Source organism: Ambystoma mexicanum, chromosome 8 (genome assembly GCF_040938575.1).
Source record: "Ambystoma mexicanum isolate Mex_15411 chromosome 8, UKY_AmexF1_1, whole genome shotgun sequence".
NCBI classification, from domain to species: Eukaryota; Metazoa; Chordata; class Amphibia; order Caudata; family Ambystomatidae; genus Ambystoma; species Ambystoma mexicanum.
Window position 1 is genome coordinate 1,507,330,965 of NC_090929.1, and position 20,777 is coordinate 1,507,351,741.

Sequence of the window (20,777 nt, forward strand, 5' to 3'; positions counted from 1 at the left end):
TCGATCAACCCTTCCCCTTGGACTATACTGATCCATGCCGGTCCTTAGATTTGAATAACTTTGCAGCTTTCCACCCCTCCCTCCCCAAATCCCACCCCCCACACCCCTAGTACCCTCCAGAACAAAGTTCAACAAAACTTTCTCTGCGCCCTTTTCGGGCGTTGGATATCACGTCTCCTCCCTCTTGCGCTCCGCCAGGACCAACGCTTGTCCTGCATTGATTCCAAAATGGTTTCCCCCCTCGCTCCGTCCGAGGGTTGTGTTGTTCCCTAAGGTATTCATTATAGTTGATGCTCCATTGTCCCGGAGACATGCCCCGCTTTTCCAGATATATATAGCTTAATCCTCCCCAGTAACAGTGTTTATTTCGATAGCTGGCTTCTCCCTTTTCCCTCTGCCCCTCGCTTTTTTGTTCGGATCGAAGATCATTCCCATTGCTTTGGAATTCCACTTCTGAGGCTGCGGGCAGGGATCGAGTCCGGGAGCTGTTCCTCCTCCAGGCACAGGCGCGCAACTCCTTCCTCACAGGTGGTGATTCGGTGTTGTTTGCCCTCCCAGGGAAACTGCAGGCCAAAGGGATACGTCCATCTATAATTGACCCCCTTAGACCTTAGCACCTTTGTGACCGGGGCCATTAATCTTCTTTTGTGTAAGGTCGAGAGGGCCAAGTCTTGGTACAGTTGGACCTGGGATCCATTGATTGTGCCCGGCTGTAGATTTCTAGCTGCTCGGAGGATTGCCTCCTTCACAGTGTAGGAAGTCATTGCCATCTCTGGGCCTGGCTCCTGGCTCCCTCCTAGGTGGGCCAACTCTGTGCACTCCATCGACCTGTAAGTCCTCTGGTTGGACATCCTTTAGGAGGTTACTGAAACATAGCTGCATTGACTCTTTCAGGTCTTTATCGCCGATAGATTCGGGTAGGCACTTGACTCGTATGTTAGATCTCGGGATCTGTTTTCAAGATCCTCTGCTTGATGTTCTAGATTGTGCGTGGCCCTGGTGATCTGCTCCATCAGCACGCTGGACTGTTTTGAGTCTTCGGCGATTTCTGAGAGACCTGCTTCTGCCGTGTCAACCCTCTCTTCTAGGCCTGTAATGTCCTTTTTTACTTCCTGAATTGAGGATCGGAGCTCCTCCCTTATTGACCTTAGATGCTCCTGCAGGGCCTCCATCATCCGGGTCTCCATTCCCTGGAAACATTCTTTGAGATCTCCTTTATTCAGGGCCGCCATCTTCGTAGGAGTGTCTGCAGGCCGATGAAGGTCGTGCGCCTCTGTTGTCTCACTCTGGGGCTCTTTGACCCGGTACTGTCCCCCAGCAGTGTTCCAGATGTGCGTTACGGGTTCTGTGTGAGGCGCCTTTGGACTTGGTTTTTGGCATCTGTTTGACCCCCGCGGGGGGGGGGGTGGCTTTGTCGGTTCAATTGGGCTTGCAGGATTAATCGGGGTGATTGTTTCGATGCGGGTGTAGCGTCTATATGTTTACCCCGCCTCCCAGGATCCTTGCGCCCCTACTCCCCAAGGGGTACCTTTGCTGGGGGGTGGGGGGGTGATAGTGCCTGGCTCCGGAGTCTTCTCCCCACTGCCTATAGGTTTGAGTTGTGCTCTGTCAGATTTGCGTGATTTCACTGTGCACAACTGCTGCCCTGCTGTTGATGCTGGCTTATTTGTACCAGCGCGTCTTGGTCTTCAGGCCCCCCCTACCACCTCCCTGCCGCTGGTGTCTCCCTACGTGAGGTTGCCCAATTGCCCCAAGACCTATTTGATGGTCCTCTGAGGTTGCTCACCTAAGCACCGCGTCCCCGCCTCCGAATGGCGCTCAGGTGCAAGCTATGTTGGGCTCCTGCCTGCGCTGGCTCTTCTCCGGCTGCTCCCGTGCTCCTTGTGCCTATTTTGTGCCCTGGGGAGCCCAACCCCCGGGAGGCAATTGATGGTCATTTCCGGTTGCCCGGGGATGCGGATCCCCCCCAAGAGGTTAGCTGTCCCCTCCTATTTGTAGCGATGTGTGCCCTCCGTCTGAGGCGACCCGGGTCCGATGGATTACACAAGTCCAGTCGGACCCCTGTTCCTCGTTGTGCCAAACCTTACTGGCCGTGCGTTGTTTGCAGCCCCTTTGTGGACAGCACTGAAAGCGGGCCCCCAGATCAGGCCCCCAGTCCCCTGTTTCCTATTCGCTGTGGATGGAGGGGTAGGACGGCCCAGTCTGGGGCAAAATTATGACAGCTTCCATAGGTCGCCCCACAGGGGCTAATCCGCATCAGAGAGGGCCTTACCTGGGCACAGGATATATTGTGCAGGGGGGGGGCCCAGGCACTCCATTATGTGCCCCAGCGCCCCTTTATGGAGGCCACTTGTCCCTCTCCACCCCTCTCCTTACTTGGTAGACGGGTCACGGCCCGAGCGCAAAGCTCTTCTCCCCTCAGCACCAGGGGGCAATGTGCACTCCCGCAGCCGCAGCCATCCCGCTCCACAGGCCAGGCTCACGGCCCCCTGCCCCACGCAGCGCCCCGCGGCAAAGACCCCCGGCGGGCGGGCAGAGGACAAAGGGGCCGCAGGGGACCGAGCCTGGGGTGGCTGGGAACAGCAGAGAGCGCCCCTCCAGGGGCCTACCAGTCGCAGGAGCACGTCCGCCGCCCAAGGGGAGGGGGGCAGGAGAGCCGAGGCCCGCAGCAACGCCGAGGCGGGCAGCCGCCGGATGGTTTAGCCTGCGGGCGGAGCGCTGACGGGGCCGTGGGAAGCCACGCTGCTCGCTCCGTTCCCAGAGCAGCATGCCTCTCCTCCCTCTCGGCACGGCCACCCGCAGCAGTCGGGGAACGGTTTTGGCAGGCTACAGCCTGGATGGCCGCTCCGATGCTGGACACCCTCGGCAGTCCGGATACCGCCGTACTCAAGCGCCCGCAGCTTGGCTCTCACGGTTCCGGTCGCGAGCAGGTCAGCTCCTCTTCATTTAGGACTCACTGGGGGACTTCGTGGAGGTGCTAATGTCTCGGTGGAACTCCCGCTCGGACGGAGTTCGGAGGAATGCGTCCACCCTAGACGGCGGCCATCTGGGAATCCTCATACAGTGACATTCTTACAGGTACTTGATGCAGATAAGAATGAGAAATTACCTACCGTACTCTGCCTAGCGACATTTTTTGATAGTGCAAGTGCATTTGACAATGGGGGATAAAGAGGGTGAGAAGGAGAATGAGACAGACAAGCGGCTAACTTACTATGCCTGACGATAATTGAGTGCAGGAATTAAACAAAAGGTGGGGGGGCAGGGAGAAGGAGAAGAACAAAACAAGGAACTATCGTACTAGGCCTGCCAACATTTCCGGTAGTGCTGGAGGAGAAGGAAGAACAAGGAATGGGGGTTTCGGGGGCAGCAAGACAGACAGCTCCTATCGTACTAGGTCAGATGACAATTCAGATAGGGTAAGTGCACTAATATAGCAAGGGGAAGGGGCAAAGGAGAGAGAGGAAGATGGTGAGAAGTGGAGAAACTGAGTAGATGGTGAGTGTGGTGAAAGAGAAGAAGAAGAGACAAGCAGGGGAAGGGGAGGGGAAGGCAAACAGGAAAACAGAATGGCAAAACAGAGATCACAAATATTAAACAGGGGTGGGGGGGCAGCGAAGATGACACAATAAGTTTGCACAAGAAACACAGTCAGGTGTGAAGTAAGCTAAACGCATGAAACAACAGGCCAGAATGGAACCAGGCTAAAATGCATACAACACAGGCCAGACCTAAAGTAGGAGAAATGCATACAACATATGGCCAGAATTGAAATAGGCTAAATGCATACGACACAGGCCAGGTTGACCATTCTACCTTTGCACAACCCTCGGATCTCCTAGATATCTTTGGGGTTTCTTCCAGCAAGTGCCTGTATAATTTCTTAAGGAGTATTTATGGCGTTTTGCCCAATTTGCATATTTTATTTTCTTAATAAAGGAGAGACTCATTTCCCTATCAGGGCACGTTCTTTTTACCATCCTGATCTCCCATATAATCACACGCTTTTTTGAAAAATGAATGCATCAAAGGTTATGTTTTCACTACCTGTTTTTAGTATACCTGTACTCCACGCTGATGCAAATTCCATGGATATGCTCAAGACCCATGCTTCTATAACATTAAGAGTCATATTGGCAATGTCTGGGTGGAAAATATTTTCTTTCTCATCATAATACTTGGAGATTTTGGTCAATTTCTTCATGGACCAGTTTATTCTGTTACTATCAGCATTTACTATTCCCCCAGTGTCAAGGTGCGCCCCACGTAGCTCCTGCCTACCTGATGTTTTGCCTTTTTGACGGTCCATGGTAGGTCTTTAGCCCGATGTCCAATACAGTCCAGTATAGGGCAATGCAGAAAGAAATCCCCGGAGCCGGGGTCTGTGAACATATATGAGTATCAGCAGCCAAGGACCAGGAGCCACTTTCCAACACCACGGGAAAGGACCAACACGGATTAGCGTGGTGTCAGTGGGTGCGAGGCACTGACGTGGAAGGCCCAAGAAGCAGAAGAGAAAGACAGGGAAGAGAGAAGAAGGCACAAAGGGCACCCAACTTGAATGGGGAGCTGAGGGAAGATGAGACCAAGGCAAGGAAAGCAGGCAACAGCAGGAGGCTGACAAGGCAGAGGAGAACAGTAGCAGGCAAAACCAGAAGCAAGGAACGAGGCAAGGCACTAGGCAAAGGAAAGCAGCAGCAGGAAGAACCGGCAGCAACGAGCGTCCCTTTCAGAAAAGGTTGAGACACGGTGGGAGCCAGTCCAGGGCCCTTTAATAATTCCGGAAGCTTGCGTGTGTATGCCCTTTGCCATGGGCGACCGCCAATGCCAGCGTCACTGCGCATGCACGGAAACGGGCTGCTGATCCTGTGTGCATGCGCACAGGACGAAAGATGGCGGCTCCCATGAACCAGGGTTGCCACCACAGAGAGCGCTGCGGGAGCCCCCGTGCCTACCAGTCCCCGAGCCTCCAGGTCAGTTTCCTGGAGGGCACAGTGCGGCAAGCATGAGGGGGCCGCGTTGTGACACCCAGGTAGGGTCTCAACCACTCTAGAACATCAGTGTGACCGAACCTGCAAGATCGGCGGGCATGATCACAAGCTCCATTGTCAAATATCTCTAATAATAATGGCGTAAGGTAGCTGGATTGATTCCCAGATAGGAAAAGAAACAAGTAAGCTACACTACAGATAAGTGTCACAAGGAAGGCCACTGCTAAAAATCACATAATAATACTGTCCTGTGCCTGGGGAATTCATCACCGCCGGAGATCGGAGCAGGAGCTCCTCTACCTTGGAGCTGCTGGAGCAGCTCATTGCCGCCATCCGTATAACGACCGTAATCAAGGTAAGCCCCTGACGCTTATTGTGCGACAAGCACACCGGAGTGGGCCATCACCCGCTCTTCCATTTATGCACCATTACTTTATATTTCGATTCTGCATAAATAAGAATCCTCTGCCCAAGACCTCACTTTGTGTGCAGCTGATGCCCCTTATCTGCTGCCTGCTACACGAGAACCGCAAGGTCTGGACTACCAAGATGGCCGCCGCCGTCTGATTTCACACCCACCAGCTTCGTATCGTGTCCCGTCTACCGATTGGCTAGGCCTTCTGCCTTAAGCAATTGCAGGGCACCGGCAGGCTTCAGCCGGCCCCCTACCAAGGCACCATAATAAGGCACCTGCCCTGTGCCTGTACCGTGACGACCCGACGTCAGCACCAGGATCCCTGCCCCTTTCCTCCCAACTTGGCCTATTCTGCCGTCTGGCAATGCCATGCCTGCCGTATAACATTGGACAGACTTACCCTGATCTATACAACAGCGCCGGTAAGAGCACCCTCAGATCCAGACGCCCAATGCTTTAACTGTGCTTGCCCTCTCACACTGTAAGCATACTGTGAGGTTATTGCACGCTGCCGAGACTCTACCCACTTTTCACCAACGGCGGCACAAACCTTTGTCTTACTGCATATTGCCATACCTCCCACCCAACATTACTTGTATTACATGGAATTCCCCTGTTTGAAATAGTATTCTTGCTAAAATAGCCTTTCTATGCTCAATTGTTAGGCCCAATTATTGTGCGCCTTTGAACCATAGTGCTCAAACTGTGACTATTCCCTATGATATCTAACCAAATGTCTAATCTGGACTCTGCAGATCTGATTAATTTGCCTGGAAATTTCCTAAGTACTAAGATTTCATTAGAAATTGTGTCACCAGAAATGGTGTATTCGATCTTAAACTGTCAGCTGCATCTTCACTGAGACCCACGCTGCCTAGTTCTCAGATCCCACATTTAGATACACTTTACCTACAATTTGCATCTACTCGCTCATTATATATCGAGTTTGTACACCCTGTTTGCTTTCTATCACTCTTGTATACCTATTCTCTAACAATCGGCTAACTTTCATATAACAACGAATGACTACTAACGGCTAGCAGATTGCGATTGTATAACCATGCATGTTGTCAGCACATACTGCTCTGCCTCACCCTGGTTGGGATTATATACATATTTCCTTATCATCCTTATGTCCAGCTCACCGACCCTCGTTCAGTTAATTCACCTACTATGGCTAATAACTTTACGATAGCGGACTCCATCAAACCCACAGTATTCCTCACGCAGCTGATACTCCCCAACAGGATCAAACCCACCACATTCCTACAACCATTGAAGGCTACACATACTAAAGCCTTCACCAACCTCTCTACTCAAACTCAAAACCTGAACGTCCGTCCACACCTTGTTGGAGGACTCCACCCAATTCACTAGCCAAAACACAATGGCCAAACTGGCCACCAGGGGGCGCGCGGATGTGGTCTGACTTCGCGTGAGATCTGCTGCTTTGGGTCCCTAGGAGGGATTGAGCCCCCACTTTGACGACCCCCCCAAGATTCTACACCGGTGTGCCGCCAGCTGAGGACCCCCCCTCCGGTCGGTAGAAAACCCGATCGAAATCGACCCCTGCAAACCTGAGATATACCTCCCTCAAAAAGTCGTCACACATAACGGCTCCCCGGCCCGCTCGCAGGGAACTGCGCAAAGGTCGGAGGTGGACCCTGGGCCTGACAAACGAAGAAAACCTGAAAGACTCTGAACCCCGGCCACGGAACTCACACTCCCGATGACGTTCCTCGCGGCAAAGGGGACGGGACAGCCTCGGTCGAGTCGGCGGAGATTCCGAAGAGCGGGATCGGACTAGGCCCTGAGACAGCGCTGAGCGGGGAGGCGGTAGGCCCTTCCCATCTTCCCTGTGAACAACGGGTGGTGCGCCATCACCACGCAGCAGCCGCTCGGACCTCTCTCGCCCTGAATGTTTACCCCCACACCCTGCACAAGAGGAAAACACCCCCAAAGCGTCGCCGGGCCTGGACACTGCTTAAAGGGCACCCCGGGTGACCCAGCACGTACCCTGGGCATATCCACAAACGCACAACAGACACCCCTCTCAACATCTAACGAACTTCCCGAGAACACCGATGTCAGAGTGCAGAGCGTAGGGCCCCCGGCCCAGGGGCGTGTGCCTCCTCTGCCCCCGATCCCATCTCCCTGTCGAACAGCACTGGTGACACCACGGAGCTTTGGGAGAACCAATGGACATAAGGGAGAAACTAGCTACATTCTCTTACGTCTCGACTCCTGCCGAAAACTGTGCCCATACCATGGCGAACCAAAATACCTCGGGGAGTGAATCAGCAGCTACCAAAGGGGACATTGCTACCTTGCTGGGCGAAATAAAGAATATGGGCGCCAGCATTGGCTCCAAAATTTGACAAGATTACCCAACGTCTAGATACCATGGAGGAGAGGCTTGAAGGGGTCAAGAACAATCAAGCGTCCATATACACCCTTGAAGCACAACTCGACCAGCGAATGACCGAACTCGAGCAACGAGAGGAGAGCTTCAAACTCAAGCTTGATGAGTTGGAAAACCGGAAGAGGCGGAACAATCTGAGGATTTTCAGAATCCCGGAACGAGAAGGGGAGACGGAGAGCGATCTGAAGAACACCCTGCATGACATCATCAAACTCTTAGTTGCCGATGAGACGGTTGATGAGCCTAAAACAGAGAGGATACACAGAGCCGGAGGGCCCCCAGGCGGACCAAGATCTGTCCTTGCTCGATTTCACCGCTTTCAGGACAAAACACGGATCCTCGAGAAAGCAAGAAGCAGCGACTCAATTACCCTCCAAGGATCCCAAATCTCGATATACCAGGACCTATCATCCATGACCCTGGCACTCCGAAGCATGTGCGGGCCTATCACCAAACATCTGAAAGAAAAGAACATAAGATACAGGTGGGGGTACCCCTTCTCTCTGTCCTTTGAATACAACGGAAACAAAGCTAAGCTCGGAGGGGGAGATCAAGGCGTACATCTCTGACCTCCTTGGACCAAGCGCAGAGGAACATGATCGGGGAGACCCACGTCAAGAATAAAGAGGATGGCGTATACAGTGCCCCAGAGGGAAACGTGTCAAGGGATCGAGGAATTTTCAGAGAGGTAATACCCCCCAGGGGGAGAGAACCGATGAACTACAACACTGGTAAGACGACATATATTCTAATACATATGTCCATGGCCTGAACTGTGTAAGGATGTCTAGGCTCGAAAGAGGCTCGGACCATGTAAACGAAGGAGGGAGGTGAGTGGGGGCTCAATCAAGATGATGATGTTATAATAATCTTGGGGACCCGAAGTGACGGTCCCTGAAGGTGGTGCGATGCAGGACCAGTGTCTTTACCTGGGTCCGCATGGATGCCGTCAATGTGGGAAGGGTGGAGGGTGGGGGGGCTGGGCAGACAAGAAATGTACAAAGGATGAAGCATTATCGGCAATACAAAGGATCACTCAAGACGACGTGAGTCCTTATGACCAATATATTTACTTGACACGGGTCTCGAATCGACAACCGAAATACTCTGTTGATGGCACCAATTGAAGAGCAGAAGGGTAGGGAGTCCCTAAGGATAGGAACACTTAACGTGAAAGGCCTCAACTCGCCGACCAAGAGATCATTAGTGGCAAGGGAATTCTGGAGAGCTCAAATAGACATTCTCCTTCTACAAGAGACAAAGTTTGCCAAGGGGGAGGAGAGAGGAATACTAGGAAAAAGAGGGGGAAAGGAATTCTGGGTCTCGGGCCCACTCAGGAAGGGAGGAGTCGGAATCCTGATCAAGAAAGCAATCAACTTCGAAGTAGATAAAACCTGGTCCGATGTAAGCGGGCGTGCCCTCCTGATATCTGGGACAATCGCAAAGGTTAAAGTAACAGTCGCCGTAATATACTCTCCCAATGCAGGACAAGCCAAGTTCCTAGAAAAGACAATACCCAAAATAATGTTGGAAGCATCCGGCCAAGTTGTTCTTGGAGGAGACTTTGATCAATGGGCAGACCCGACTAAAGACTGGGAACCAGGCAACTCCGAGATAAGAAGCCAAACGAGAAGTGATCGCACTGGGCTTTCTGACATAATGGAGATATAGGACCTGCAAGATGTGTGGAGAATTAAACATCCTAATGAAAGAGGCTACACATTTTATTCCAATCCGCACAAGACATTCACCAGGATTGATTACTTGTACCTCACTAAAGACCTCCATGACAGCACAACGCTATCAGAAATAATTCCGATAACATGGTCAGACCATGTGTCCAATTCCTCTCCTTTCCCCTCCTCACCTGAGTGGTAATCCTCCAATTCGTCTGTATTGAGACGCCGTTGTGCGCAGAAATCCCTTCTTGTTGAGGAAGAAACTTGCCTACCACGAGAGGAAGCCACAGTGAATGCTAGGAACAAGCAGTCCTGGGACTCCTCTCCCGTAGGAGGCGCAAGGGAAAAAGCCTTCTTGGCACAAAAAACCCTTGTGAGGCAGGAGGTCGAGCAGAGGTCTTCCTTGGGGAAGTATCAGAGTCCAGCAATCGAAGCAATGAAGCTGACGGCCGCTGCTAGCTGAGCTGAAGGGGACGGAGACCAGTAAGCGCTCTCACAACAAGGGAGAGCGTGAAGCAAGCTCAAGCAAGAGAACTCGAGCGGCCACGGGACCCAGGAGAAAAGCGAGAGAGAAAGAGAGAGAGAGACTCCCGTTTAGGAACAGGGGAGAGCCGCCGGAACTGAAAGCGAAACTGACCCAGAACTAGGAAGGGAAAGAAAAAGAGAGGGAGGGGAATTGCAGAAGAATAAAGGTATCAAGGAGCGATAATGAGAAAAAGGCAGAGCGGCCAAGCCGCAAGGCGGAAAACTAGTGTCTAACCCAAAAGGCTGAAGAGGAAGCTATGGGGGTTGCAACGCATTGATCGCTGGGAGAGGGAGACTTATGAACCTCCCAGCGATCGCCACGTTGAAAGAAAACTAGACCGTGACTGCACGCAAGCAATACAACGTGCTGGAACTACGGTCGGCGCCGGAGCCTCCATCGCGGAAGTAACCGCCAGTCGGCTCGGCCGCGCATGACACCATGACATGGTCCTGTCAGATATAAAATGGGCAGACTTACCTGTTTCAGGAGGGAAGTGGCGCTGTAATGAAAGCCTGCTCAAAGATACAGTATTTAAAATTGAAATGGCAACTGAAATTGAGGAAAACTTCAAATTAAACAACAATGGGGAAGTCTCCAAGCAGACAATATGGGAGGTGGGTAAAGCCACCTGGAGAGGCATCCTGATACGAGAAGGATCTACCAAAAAAAGAGAGAGAAAGATCATTGAGCACAGACTTAGGTCCGAAATATGCCAACTGGAAAGCGAGAACAGGGAACACGTGGGCACAGACCACGACAACATCAACATAGCACAACGTAAAAGGGAAGAACTAAGACTATTGGAGCACGAACAGATTGTGCGCAAACTCCGATTCCTCAAACAGAAATTCTATGAGAAGGGGGACAAGGCAGACGCACTATTGGCAGCCCGACTCAGAGAACAAAGGGCGGAGTGGAAAGTGAATGAGATAATTGAAGAAAACCCCACGACCCCCCCAACACTCCACACTATCCCAGAGAGTTTTGCCAACTTTTACGAGGCGTTGTACACCTCGGAAGTGACTCCAGGACAATCAGATACAGATCACTATCCCTCCCAGATAGATATGCCCAAAATCTCGTACCCCGAGACTGAGCTCTTAGAATCTCCGATATCCGAACCTGAGGTCCAAGAGGCATTTAAAAGATTAAATGTAGGCAAATCCCCCGGAGAGGACGGTTATACCGCTGGGTTTTATAAAACCTTCAGCGACCAACTAACACCATTCCTGACAGAGCTCTTTAACGAAATATTAGAAACAGGGACAGCCCCCGACTCCTTTACGAAGGCGCTCATAACAGTAATCCCAAAGGAGGGAAGGAACCCCAAACTTTGTGGTTCATACCGCCCGATTTCATTGCTCAACTTAGATGCAAAAATGTACACCAGGGTACTAGCCGCCCGATTAGAAGTACTGATCCCTCACCTCATACACAATGACCAAGTCGGATTTATATTGGGTAGGCAAGGTGCTGACACCATGTGCAAAACTCTCCATCTCATCCACTCATCACCAGAACTACCAAGTGACCCTGCCCTACTGTCAATAGATGTAGAAAAAGCCTTTGATAGAGTGGAGTGGGAATTCTTGAGGGCAGTTCTTCGCAAGGTGGGTATAGGGTCAAGATTTAGGAAAGGAATACAAGCAGTATACACATCCCCAACGGCATCTATCTCTGTTAATGGGGAGTATTCCAGATGGTTTGAAATGGGACGGGGAACTAGACAGGGGTGCCCCCTCTCTGCAATACTTTTTGCGCTCTCCCTAGAACCCCTGGCCCAAAAGATACGATCTGACTCCAGAATAGAAGGCATGCGATTGGGAACAAAAGAATATAAAATAGCACTCTATGCTGATGACATACTTTTACACATTACCAACCCCTCTGTATCTGTCCCTCATGCTCTCCAACTATTAGAAGAATATGGCAAACTCTCTGGGTTTAAGGTGAACAAGACGAAATCAATATTGTTCCCTTTGCAAGGAACGAAAGAGGAAAACGAAACCAAGTTCTTGCCCTTAGGCCTCAAACTTGAACACTCTGCCTTCAAATACTTAGGCATCCAGATCACCAAAAACATAGCAGACCTACACAAAGCTAACTTCCCTCCCCTCCTCCAGAGCTTCTCGGCCGATCTGAATAGGTGGGACAATTTCGTGGTTAGGGCGGATTAACGCCATTAAAATGGTATGCCTCCCCCAATTCCTGTACCCTTTCCAGATGTTACCTATCGAGATACCAAATGTGTTTTTTGAAGAGGCCAAAAAACTTATGCTTAGGTTCCTCTGGCAGGGAAAGAAGGCGAGGATTGCATTCGACACTCTGACGCTTCCCAAAGATAAAGGAGGAGTAGGTCTACCCGACCTGCGAGCATACTACAAAGCATCACAACTACGTATCCTTATCCCACACCTACGTGAACACAACCACCTCCAATGGGTCCACATGGACAATCATTACTTCTCGCCGGCCACTGTGTCAGAATGGCTATGGACCCCTCACAAAAGAATACAAAGGAAAATTAAGGGCCACCCGATACCGAGTACCATCTGGAACATCTGGCAACCAAGCAAAGCAATGAACAAGATCGCCACCTGGCCGTCCCCACTTAGCCACTTATGGTCCCCTGGCATAAACGACCACATACCCGAAGTAGGAAGATTCCAATCCTGGTACGAGGCGGGACTCGAAAGAGTAGGGCAACTTCAGAAGAAGGACAAATTCATAACTCTTCCAGACCTAACTGAAGCCCTAGGTATAGGCCCTTTATCCACCTTCCAATACATCCAGATAAAAGGAGTCCTCACAAAATCTGCATGGAAGGAAAAGCTGCAGAGAGAACTCACCCCATTCGAACAACTCTTGGATTCTAAGTCTGAAATGAAGGGTTTGATATCGGCTATGTACAAAGAACTTATCGAAGCAGGCACCGGGTCCACGGAACAACTCAGAAGCAAATGAGGGAGAGATTTAGGAGAGGAGATAGATCCAGACCAATGGGAAATGATGTGCAAAAACGCATCTAAAACATCCTTATCCAGCCAATATAAATCACACGGCATCAAACTCCTACACAGATGGCAATACGACCCACTCAAATTGTTTAAGATGTTTCAGACTCTGAGCCCGAGATGTTGGCGAGAATGTGGAGAAACAGCCGACTATTGGCACATGTGGTGGAGCTGCCCACGCATTAAGGTATTCTGGGAGGAAGTCCTGGCATGGATCAAAGACATAGACGGCATACACAGAGAAGTTGATCCACGTTTGGTTCTCTTTGGAATGGAAAAGGACGAGGACGAATGGACTAAACTCAGGGGTCTTGCCCCACACCTATTACTAGCAGCCCGTGCACTGCTAGTAACAAAATGGAAATCCAAAAAGGTTCCAAGTAAGACGGAATGGATCAATTTGTCCACCAACATCTATACAATGGAATTGATCACAGCACCCCTACATAACAAATCATTGCAATGCGAGATCTTATGGTCAGAATTTCGAGGCAAACACCTCTCAGAAACGACGGACTCCCAACCCGAAGACACTACAGGATCTTAATTGAACTAAAAATCTCAAAACTCTCAATACAGGACAGTTATGACCCAAGAATCGAGGAAACCTCACAATAGTGAACCGAACATTACCCGCTATGAACATGTCAACAGAGAAAAGATGCCGCAATGATGTCTGCCCAACCATGGGGAGGGAGGTAGGTGGGTATGGGGGATGTTATATTAATTGTTATTACTAGAGATCGGAAACGAACACAAGGACGATCAATTGTATAATGAGACTCTAGTTTTGTTCTTTTGAAGTAACCATATGCTAACAGAGTTGTAACAAGTGAAATGCTCAAATCTTTTGTTAATCTTTTGTTTTTCCTTTTATTTTTTGTCTCAAAATCAATAACACCAAAAAAAAAAAAAAAAAAAAAAAAAACACACAATGGCCATTATCCCAGAACCCAGCCCAGCCTTATCACGGCATCCTCTCCGACTCACCCTTGCCAAACCTTAGCAAGAAACACCAGGTTAGGATCTAGACTGGGGAAATTCTACAATCTTTTACCCAGAATTCCACCCAACACCATTCCCCTCCAAAGATGGAAAAGAAGTACCTAGGAAAAACATGAAAACTCACACACGTAAGGGACAGTCACCTATCACACTCAACCCACTTACCCACAACACTAGCCCCATATCTATCGCTGTCGCTGGAGCATTAATAAATGCTAGATCATTAATTGCCCATGCAACTGATATTACCGAACTGATTTTTGATAAAAAATGTGATTTTTTGGCAATTACTAAGAACTGGCTACATGCAGCAGCAGGCCCCTCCCTCCTTATTGCGACACCCAACAACTACATAGTTTATAGAGCAGACCGAGAACTATCCAGGGGTGGCGGTGTGGCCTTTATTGCTAAAGCCTCCCTAGGACTCAGAATAATCACTCACGACCCCATCACTTCATGTGAACGATTGACTGTGAAATTACCCCTCTCCACCTCGTGGACCTTAACTATGCATCTAATCTACAGACCCCCAGGACACTATGATTTCTGCTAATACCAAACCGTCCTTGTAAATCCTCTTACTAGGGGACTTAAACCTAGGATTTGACTCCTCTGCACTGATCCCGGCCAACTCCTTATCTGAACTTGGCCTCACTCAGAGAGTCCTGCTACCCACCCACGTCAAAGGAAGAATCCTTGACTGGGTAGCAGATCTTAATTGTACAACCATTATAACCTCGATTGAACCATTACCATGGACGGACCATTTCCTACTCACACTTAACCTGCAGGATTGCATACCCCCTATCAAGACTAATGCCACTGCTCCCTCCATGCCAACTAGAATTAAGAAAAAAATTACTGTAGATACCCTCAAGCCTTTTCTTGAACCTTTGCTCAATCCTCTACCTCTTGATAATCCAGCAGAGCTAGTGGAGCTGTATAACAAGACAAACACCAATGTACTGGATTCCATTGCACCCTTAAAAATACGCAAAAGTAAACCTATTGTTCACCTGAACACATGGTTCACCCCTAAACTCAAAGACTTAAGAAAAGAAAAAAGGAAATGCGGAGCCACTTGGAGAAAAAATCCATCCACATTAAATAAGGATTCCCTCTCAAAAGTCACAGCCACTTATAAAAAAGAAATGTTATTAGCCAAACGTGATACCTATAACATACGGATTGATAAAGCTGCATCCAGCGCAAGAGAACTGTTCACTATTCCTAGAGAACTTGAGTCACAAGTCTCCACCCCAAACCCCTTCCCCCGACAACTGCATCAAGGACCAGACTTGGTGTACTAAAATTCAAGAGGCACTGGCCAATAAAATCACGATGTTCCAAAATAAAATCGCTAATAAATAACTACAACTACCTTCGCAAGACAATACCCAGAAACAAAGCCCCAACCTCCCTAAACCAATGCAGCGCTTTAAATTCACTTCAGTATCCATCCATGAAGTAAAAAAAATCATTGCCTCCCTTAAACCATCGAATTGCCAGGGGGATGCCTGCCCAGCTACTGTCATCAAGGAAGCAGCGAGCATACTTGCTCCCTTCATCACATCTCTAATCAATGCCTCCTTCCGTACTTGCACTGTTCCCTCTAACTTGAAGAACTCATGGGTGCTCCCTCTTCTAGAAAACCCATCTCTCGACCCACTATACCTACCAATGTTAGGCCAATCACAACCGTACCATTCTTGTTAAATATTATAGACAAAGCTGCCTTTAATCAGATACAAAACTATCTAGAGACCAACAAATGATTAGGCCTCCGTCAATCAGGGTTCAGACCACAACACAGTACAGAAAAGCCCTGATTGACCTAAAAATCCAAATCGATGACCTCAAGGATAAAGGAACTTCTGCCCTCTTGCTCCTATTGGATCTGTCGGCTGCCTTTGATTTAGTTGATCATAAGGTCCTCTGCAAACATCTCGCCACAACAGCACATTTCTCAACAGAAGCAACAGCCTGGATCAACTCCTTCTTAAACAATAGGACCATGAGAGTCTTCTCTACATCGGCTGCAGCCGACCCAATCTCTATAACCTGTGGAGTCCCTCAGGGATCATGCGTATCACCTACCATGTATAATTCATTTACCAAACCATTGTTTGACGATTTGGATTATCTGGGTGTCACCTACACCAACTATGCAGATGACACCCAGATCCTTATATCTCTGACAGGCGACTACGATAAAGTCCTGGCCCTTGTGAATACAATTTATCTCATTATCCAGGCATGGATGGCCACACACTGTCTATGCCTGAATGATGAGAAAACCGAGTTGCTTATTCTAGCCACTCACATCAACTCTGCTAAACTGGGTGACCAATACCGATCATTTAGCATCGATGGAAACAACATTAAGATTGCGAACGAAGTAAAAACCCTAGGTTTCTACCTCGACTCCTCCTTGAATCTGTGCAAACAGGTGAGTGCAACAGCATCGTCTACAGCCTACACCTGTAAGCTCATTTGCGCCTGTAAACCCTTCCTCTCCACAAAAAGCTTTATGACTTTGGCCAGAGCCTTAGTACTAACCAAAATCAACTATTGTAACGCACTATACTTATGCGCCAACAAACACATCATTAACAAACTACAGATCCTGCATAATAATACACTTAGATCAGCTCTGAGCATTTCTAGCAGACAACACATTCCTTCAATAAGACGTGCTAACCAATGGCTGTCCATTAAGGAAAGAAGCCAACTTAAAACAGAATCGCTTACTCACAAATGCCTCAACAATGCAGCCCCTCTGTACCTTATGTATACATTCTGCAAAACCCACTATGCCCGACCAGCCAGATCTTCTACCTCAGGTTGTCTTCAAGTACCTAGATTCAAACTCAAAAAAGAGGGAGGCAGCAGCTTCCCAGTTCTGGTTGCCCAACTATGGAACTCACTACCTATGACACTAAGATCCAACCAATCCTTCTATAAGTTTAAGAAGGATATGAAGAGCTGGATTATCTCGAATGATGCACCCCACTAGGCCCATGTATCGCACTTAACCTGATCCCTGTAGAATATCATCTGACCTACATATCTGGTCTGTATATACCTAGTCTACCCCACCGGTCTCACTTGTGCATAACCTTTTTGCAAATGATCTTGATGTCTATTCTTCTGTAATTGACTATATTTCCTGTTGTACTCTCTATTGTATACCCATTGTACGTAACTACCAAACTATATAACTTTGAAAATGCATATTCTTGTAATGCGCCCAGATATTTCAGGGTGTAGCGCGCACTATAAATAAATAAACAAACAAAATACAATGCCTTAGTCTTCTAGTTCTACCCTAGTAGGGAAGTGGAATGGTGGACTTTATAAAATGACATTTATTTTAAGTTTATACAAGTATAATGTTTATTGGGAATAAAGATGTGTGCACCTCACTCCCTTGCAGAAAATTCGGACTGAGTCACAACCAGGCTCTGCCTTTCGACACATGGAATGGGAGGGATCTAGTTTGGGATTCGTTAGAACCGTGTCAGAGGGTGGCAAAGAAAGACTCCTCCCAGCCATCGATGAAAGAGATATAACCGACACCAATCGGGGAGAAGCAGAGACGTTCATGAGCATTGGTTTGTGTGTCTCTATAAATGCATATGCTAATAAAATTACAATTGCTGCCTCCTATTAAAGTTGCTGTCCATGTGTCAGTGTTGAGTGAGAGGGTGGGAGGCTTCTTCTAGATGTACTTGGGCATGGCACAGCAGGAACAGAACGAAACCCTAGCCCCACTACCCCCCAGAAGAGTAGACAGTATGGGGGACCACCAGCCTAGGGCTGTATCTCCTCTAAAGGACGAATTCCATCTGACCCTCCTGAGTAGAGGTGACGGGGTCAGTGGGTGGACCGCAATCACAGGCAAAAGTGATGAACTGTGGCAAAACAGGAGTAGACATTGTTGACAGTAGCTAGTGAGGAAGTCAGTGTGGTTGTACATTTGCACCATACAGTGGTAAAGATAGTAGCAGTTGAAAAGAGGGGGGCTACTGTACCTGCCAGGCAGACAAACCGTTAAAAACATAGCAACAGGAGAGACGAGTTGGCCCCTCCTATACGTCACGCTTGCCAGATGGGGGTGCTTAAAACAAGAAGATAGTTCAGTGAAGATGTATATTCTATATGCACACATACTAAGATATCAGCAGAGGGGATTCAGTAATGTGCAAGGTCTGACTGTAGATTCAGTGGCGGCTAGTCAATTTTTTAACTGGAGCTGTGTAAATGTATGTGTCTAATATGCGGGAGCAACTGAGCGCAACAAAACCAGGGAATGGGGGGGGGGTTCTCTCCCCACCCACCCTCCCCTGCCCCCCAAGAACAATTTTCAAATAATGAGTTAAAATGGTGTATTTCACAGCACTTTATGTGAAAACTTGGGTGAAATGCCACACAGTTTGCAATTAATGTTGTTTGGGAGCACATGGGAGCATCGAATAGATGCCAACGCAGCACTGGAACATTTTCTAATGCCTTTTCATTATGCCTTTGCCCACAACATATGCCAGTATATAAAACATGGATATATAAAGAAGAGAGAACAACACAAAAATAAAAAAAAAAGATGTGAGCGACTCCCATCAAAATCCCTAAAATGTTCTGTACACAGAATTATTTTTCATTAGACATATACTTTTATTATAAAAATTCATGTTAAGGAACAGAGCTACAAAATATGTAACATCACATAAAACCCACTACACATAAAAAACACATATTGTGCCAAATTCATACATACAATTTATTTACATTAATAGTCGAAAAAAACACCAACACGTAGGCCTAAATATAAATCTATTATGGACCATACTGTGCGGCAATGTAAATAGCCCAACATGTTTCAGTCCCCACACACAAATACTGGGACATTCTTCAGGGGCTCAAAAGCCACAGTTCTACAGATTGGCGAGTGGGGGAAAATTGGTCAGCACAGCATAGCAACCACACCATTATCTGCTTCCTATGCTCGGTATTTCTTTTAGTGCATCAATGCAGTCATGCAGCTCATAGGTAGGACTGATATTAATTTCATTAGGGCATCACCAGATCATCTACACCAAAACACTTGGTTTCGGCACAATGATTCTTCCTAGCTGCAACCACTCTTAAATCAGACAAGACATAATCTGCCACTTCCAGATTCTGTGCCCAATTTAGACCCATGCTTGCTATGCCCATACATGTCTATTTAGACCCATGTTTGCTATGCCCATACATGTCTATTTAGACCCATGCTTGCTATGCTATACATGTCTATGCATGCTGCACCAATATATGCCTGTATTACCATATAAGGACTGCCAGCCAGTAAAAATTGTCATGCCACAGAAAGAAAGTATATCCAGACGGGCTCTACCAAGATAGGCCAGTGCACCAAGTAACACACTTATGTTTGCTTTTACCCTTGATGCAGGAAGTTCCTGCAAAAGGCTGTGCGCTGGAGGTAAAATCATACTTTATAGATGCTAAAAGAATAATTTTAAATAATGATATTCCCACTGGTGTGAGAGACATCATAGAATTCTTAAAAAAATATGAAATGCGCATGAAACATAAAAATGTCCTAAAATATTGTTGAACATTTTGCAGCAAATCACCCTTTAGAGAATGTATGTAGGCATGCATGTATGTGCTTGGTTCATGTAGGATAACCGAGGTGTGAAGGAACAGAGCGCTGAAGACTCTGTAATAGAGTACTTCTATATGGGTAGAGTGGACTGAGGAGCGGGACCGCTATTGCATGCCTGCGCAGCTGGAAAGCCAGCAGGGCCTGCTGCCTCCTCTTCTCTTTGCATTCTTTCATTATGCCTGGATGGTTATTATGCACAGATCATTAATGTTTGATAATTGTTCGCTTTTGGCTCAGCGCGCATAACCCAGCGGGCGGCCAATTATGCTACAATGAAGGCGTGCCAGCGAGGTACATGCCTTCATTATTTGAGGTGGCACCAGCTGGCTCAGGAAAAAAAACAAATGGCCTTGGAATTAATTGTGAAGTAAATACATTCATTGGGCATAGTATCCCCCTTTAGACCATGGACCACGTTGAAATAATGGAAAGAAATTAGGATGAGTACGGAAAGGAAAATATGGGAAATATATAATCAGATTTTGTATTAGTCAAAATAGTAAGACCAACATATGTCTGCTCTTTAAAACCTGCTGCAGACATGTTTCGTGTTTTATGGGAATCAGAAGAAACGTGGAATTTTGACTTTTCTACCTGGCATGATAGATAGTGACTGAGCGTGGTTTAAGGCTGAGCTGGTCGCATTTGCTGGCGCTCTCCAGCCCCTCGGCCTGTGAGCAGCAATTAAATATGACCCCCTCCGCCCCTGCCTCACTGGAGAGCGCTATGAATAATTCCTTCCGTGGCTGCTCACTAGACTGTGCTGTAATTGTACTTTAGCCCCTGGTGACCTCTGGAAAATTGCCTCCTGCAAACCCAGAAGACGCACACAGGCCTCAAAAGGTGACTTCTTGAAATCCTGCCAACAAGATAGTGTTATCGCATCTATCAACCGAATCGATATCTCCAAGTCACCTTCAGGTGCCCTCTCCAACGCAGTGCACAAAAATCTATACAATACACCTCCTCCCCGACCCCAGTCTTTAATGCAGTTGGAGTCGACTTTGCTAGACTGAGCCAGTGTCTTTGTAACGGTGGCTCGAAATGTGTATCACGA